The sequence below is a fragment of the Rhinolophus sinicus genome, linkage group LG06 (genome assembly GCF_036562045.2).
Source record: "Rhinolophus sinicus isolate RSC01 linkage group LG06, ASM3656204v1, whole genome shotgun sequence".
In the NCBI taxonomy this organism is placed as follows: domain Eukaryota; kingdom Metazoa; phylum Chordata; class Mammalia; order Chiroptera; family Rhinolophidae; genus Rhinolophus; species Rhinolophus sinicus.
In genome coordinates, this window is record NC_133756.1 from 81,677,420 (window position 1) to 81,683,150 (window position 5,731).

Genomic DNA, 5,731 nt, shown 5'->3' on the forward strand with positions numbered 1-5,731 from the left:
CATAGACTGTGGTCTCTATTTTTGGCTAATCGGGAGTTGGGTTCCAGTTTTGTTACTTGCCAGCTGTAACTCGGATGAGTTTCTTTACTTTCTTGAGCCTCAGTCTCTTTGTGTATAAACTGTTACCTGCCTAGATGAGATACACATGTAAAAGGCCTAAGACTGTCTGGCATTCTCACAGGCATCCAAATCATATTAGTGCTAATACCTTCTCTGGAGAAGTTGGAAGGTGGGAATTTAATACTGAAATCATTGCCAGAGCCCTCCTTGTAAGAATGACCTTGGTAATGATGTTGGTACCATTAAATGTCATCATATCTCTTTCCCCGGGCCCCCCAGCCTCAGGTTAACATTTGGATCCAGGTGAAATCTGTTTCAAATGAACAAGGACAACCTTAAAGAGGAACCGCACAAAACAGTTTACTGATTGGAGCATATGGGCACAGTGGACTTTGCTTGGCTGGTCGTTTCAGCTTGTTCGACCAGCCAAGGGGACAAGCTATCTGAGGGACGGGGAAGGAGAAAGCTTAGGCTTATACCTCAGGATTGACTCTATCCATGTCCATTTCATATTGTCCATTTTAAATTATTTGAGCATAGGTTACAAGCACTCTTGCATTCAGAAGAGTTTCCAGCTACTGGGCCTAAGGCCAGGCAGGGAAGGAATCGGGGATACGTATGAGTGTGTGTGTGTCTGCTTATGCTCTTGGACTTTATCACACCATAATTTCTCAACATACCATATCCCTCTTTTCAGTGGATTCACCTCAGACTGCATTTCAAAGGGATTCAAACACTAAGTACTCAAAAGATCTTGTTAAAAGACTTCTTCCTCAATCAAGGATCCCAGGAAGGTAGAGGTCCCTGAGGTCCTCAGTTTCAGTAGGTGTCTCCGCCAGTGCTGCTTTCTCAGCCCTCAGCTACAGTAACTGTCTTGCCATAGACCCTGCTCGCAGCGCCATTTGTTGTGCGAGGTGGCCTGTAGGGTCTCTGCTCCCGCTCCCCACGTAAGAACTCAGGACATGGTGAGGCCAAAAAGGAACACCCATGGAGCCATAGGTAGGGGAGTCATACCACTATAGTCTTGCTGGAGGCTGGAGTCACATGACGTGTGACCTGCTGTCTGCTTTTCTGCCAACCAACCGACTCCCCCTCCCCAGCCCACTTGCGGCAGTTATATCAGTGGCCAATTGGCTAACCGGCTACAGCTGATGGCCAACTAGCCACAGCCGACTGCCATCTACTGCCACCCGAGCCGGCACCCCTCCACATGAGGCCCAGAGCCTAGAAACTGCACTCCTGGCTCTGTCCCCACACTCCACCCCTACAGGGTCTCGCCTCACAATCTACGTGACAAGCGTCTTTCACGAGGATCCCTGTGCCGTATTAGCCTACTGACACCTACGGACGAAAAGAAACAGTAGTCTGAGGAACCAACAATGGCAAATCCCTTCCATCTGGGAGGATACATGCCAGCTTCTTGTCCTGGGAAAGGAGGGTTGCTGCCACTGGCACCTTTCCCGGTTTGTGGTATCAGACCTTTATGGCAGTGCTTGGGGTCCCTTGCATAGTTTCAACATGTAACAGAACAGGGACCCCATAATAGGCCATAGTGAGAGCACATAGGTTCCCCGCAAAATCATCCCAGCATCGGGACCTCTGTATACTACAGTCACTTGTGGTGGCCACTCAGCCACCACCCCTGGCGTCACTTGCAAATCATGAGTCAAACCGGTCCCCCATGGGGCTATCAGGCCCAACCATCGACAGTGAGGGCTTTTGACCTGCCAGGGCCAAGTCCATTGCTGCTGTTCCCCTGCTTTCAAGCATGTGGGTGCTGGCAGCAAAATGTTCCCATTTCTGCCGTAGCCTGGCTTTAACAGAGTCTCACTGGTGGTAACTTGTAATTGAATGGGAGCGGCCGTTCGATGTAGCAGAGCTTCTACTGGCGCAGGCCCTCCCTTCCGTGGTCTCTCATTCAGGACTCTCAGGACGTCCCATAGACAAGAGGCCCAGTCACGCAGCATGGGAGGGTGTTTTGACACTCGGAGACCTTGCTTCAAAAGGCCATTGTAGCATTCAACCATGCCACCTGCTTGTGGATTGTACGGGGTGTGAAACAACCATTGCACGTCCATCCTGGCAGCCCAGCGCTGCACTTCTTGCCCCGTAAAATTGGTACCCCTGTCACTTTCAATGACTTGGGGGCGCCCATAGAGGGCGCACAGCCGTGTAAGGGCGACCACTGTATGCTGCTGATCCACAGCCGGACAGGGCCAAGCAAACATCAACCCCATAGCAGTGTCCACTGCTGTAAATGCATATATCGCATTGCGGGCCTTAGGCAGGGGTCCAATTGTCGGGGCAGAGCCCCAGAAAGTAGTTTACAGGCTCTCGGCCTCACGTGGAGGGGTGCTGGCTCGGGTAGTAGGTGGCCATCAGCTGGGGCTGGTCGGCTGTCAGCTGTAGCCATTGAGCCATTAGCCACTAATATAACTGCTGCGGCTACGGAGGAGAGTGGAGGAGAGTGAAAGAGAGTCGTCGGTGGGTTGCAGACAAAACGGACAGCAGGTCGCACGTCCAGTGAACCCAGCCTCCAGTGAGACCGTAGTGGTATGACTCCCCTACCTATGGCTCCGTGGGTGTTCCTTTTTGGCCTCACCATATCCTGCGTTCTTGTATGGGGAGCGGGAGCAGAGACCCCGCAGGCCTCCCTGCACGACAAATGGCGCAGCGAGCAGGGTATGGTGTCGGCTGAAACTCGCCGGAATGTACTGGAGCAGTTTACACGTATAAAAGCTCAGCTTCGTAAGCAGAGTGCGGTGCCGGCCAAAACCTACCAAAGCATGGTGGAGCGGTTTGTTTGTGTGAGAGCCCAGCTTCGGGAGGCCCATGAGGAGCGACACTGGGAACGGGAGGCGCGGTCTGCCTGGGAGACTCGAGCCTCCAGCTGGCACACCACCTTCTTGGGCATAGAAGGCGGTGTCCTCCTTTTGTTGATCTGCTGTGGCCTTAGGATCCGAAGCTTGTGGATAGCTTACAAGGAGGCCTCCACCCACTCAGACACCTGCCACGGTGAGCAAGATTCCGACCAGGTAGGAATGGCGTCTGACTCTGGGCAGGAGGATGTATGGCCCCCACACAGTATATGGTGTTCGGTGGCCACTGTTCTCAAGAGTTGGACCCCCAAGGAGGGGTGGGAGGACATGGACGGCTCTCCAGCCAGCGTGGAGAGGGCCCTACAGGCTCTGGCTGAGCAGTTGCCGGAGGAGGAGAAGGCTACAGCCGGCCAGGTGGGCTGGATGTTCCTCATGGCTTTGAGTCTCAACACGGAAAATGTGCTTAATGCAAGGGCCCAGGTGCTTGACCAGGTGTCCCGATTGGACGCGCTGGAAGCCCAGGTCCGCCTGTTAGAACAGGGCCCCCAAGGTGGAGACTCTGAGGCAGAGGAAGCAAGTGGAGAAAATGTACCTCCCAACCCCCAAGCCTGGCCCATCATGAAGCACAAGGTAAAGCATGAGCAACCTTTGGGCCCCGGGGGCGTTGCTGCCGGCAACCCAGCTGTGACTGAGTTCACAACCTACACCCCATACACTCCCACTGAGTTGCAGGAGCTGGGGAGGCGGTACCGACAGCGCCCTGGAGAGCCAGTCTCGGCTTGGCTGTTACGTTTATGGGATGAGGGAGCAGACAACATTCTCTGCTCCCCAGGCGAGATGGAAAAGCTAGCCTTCGTGACAGTGCATCCGTCCCTGCAACAAAGGTTACAAAACTGCCATAGGTTGGCCAACAACCAAGGCAACCATTCTCTAATGGCGTGGCTCACAGCTGCGGTACGCACCGTATGGGAACAGGCTGGCGAGATGCCAGACACTGTGAGTCAATGGCAGTCTTATACAGAACTTACGCAAATAATCCGTGAAATGGGTATGAGACATGCTATTTTTAACCTCAACATGCAGGGCCCAGATGACGAGCTTTTAACAGCCAGCATGAGAGATCTGGTTTTGGACACTGCACCTGCGAGTGCTTTTGGATCCTTTGTTGCTATTCTTACACCGTATGTAGGGTGACGGATCCATGAAGTTACAACTGCCATGGCCACCGTAGGGGATGTTGAAAGCCGGAGGCGAAGGAAGTTAAGACAGGAGGTCCGCACAGTTGAGACCTGGAAGCCCAAACCAAAGGTAAAGGGGCGAGGTCGCGGGCCTCAGAGAGTAACACGCGCACAGATGTGGCGTGATCTCGTGGCAGCAGGTGTTGATCAGGAAAAAATAGACCAGCAACCCAATGCACTCCTGCTTGAACTTTGGAAACAGTTGCGTCCGGAACAACAATTCCGGAGAAACATAAAGGAGGAGTCTGGGAAAGTGCGACCCGTGTCCCTCCAGGACTTCATGCAGCCGCTTGAGGCTGACTCCTTGCAGCTTGATTAGGGGTGGGGCCAAGGTACCCGGTCAGAGGGGACGAGCAGGGACCGGAGGCCCCATGTGGAACTGTCCATACATTGGTCCCCTTCAAATGTGCAGAGGGTTTTGGCCCTAGTTGACACTGGCGCCGACTGCAGTCTCGTTTATGGGAACCCAGAACTGTTCCCCGGACCAGCAGTCTGCATTGATGGCTACGGGGGGAAAGACTGTGACTATAAAAGCCGTTTCCTTACCACTGGGTATAGGAAGGCTTCCTCCTCGTACCTACAAGGTTTATGTCTCCCCCATCCCGGAGTATATTCCAGGGGTGGACGTGCTATATGGCCTCAGCTTACAGACGTTGGTAGGAGAGTTCCGTCTCTGGATCAGGGTGGTGAAAGCGGTGACACGCGGGCATGCTCACCACCCTCCTCGAGTGTTGCCACAGCCCTGGCGCATGGTTACAGTGCGACAGTACCACCTGCCAGGAGGACAGGAGGAGATTGGTTGTACAATATTGGAATTGGAAAAGGCACATATTGTGAGGCCAACGCACAGTCCCTTTAACTCCCCAGTATGGCCTGTCAAGAAGCCAGATGGGACCTGGTGAATGACTGTGGACTATAGGGAGTTAAATAAGGTGACGCCACCCTTGCACGCTGCAGTGCCTTCAATTCATGATTTAATGGGGCGTCTTGACTGTCCGCCTAGGGACATATCACTATGTAGTGGACTTGGCCAATGCTTTTTCCTCCATTGACATTGCACCCGAGTGTCAAGACCAGTTTGCTTTTACGTGGGACGGGCGGCAGTGGACTTTTCAAGTCCTTCCGCAAGGATACTTGCACAGCCCCACTATCTGCCACGGGCTTGTGGCCCAGGATTTGGCACAGTGGGATCACCCATCCTCTGTGGCCTTGTTTCATTATGTTGATGACATTCTGTTAACCTCAGATTCTCTTTCTGATTTAGAGCAAGCAGCTCCCTCTCTTCTCTGCCACCTGAAGTCACGTGGCTGGGTGGTGAATGAGGAAAAGGTCCAAGGCCCTGGCTTATCTGTCAAGTTTTTGGGTGTTGTGTGGCCGGGTAAGACAAAGGTTATACCTGAGGCAATCATTGACAAAATACAAGCCTTTCCCCGGCCGACCAAGGTCTCCCAACTGCAGACGTATTTGGGTCTGCTAGGATATTGGCGGGCGTTTGTACCCCATTTAGCACAAATGGCAAGGCCCTTGTACAATATGATAGAAAAGGGGGCCTCATGGGATTGGACTGAGGCTATAGAGTAAGACTTCGTTGCCACGAAACGGGCAGTGCAGCAG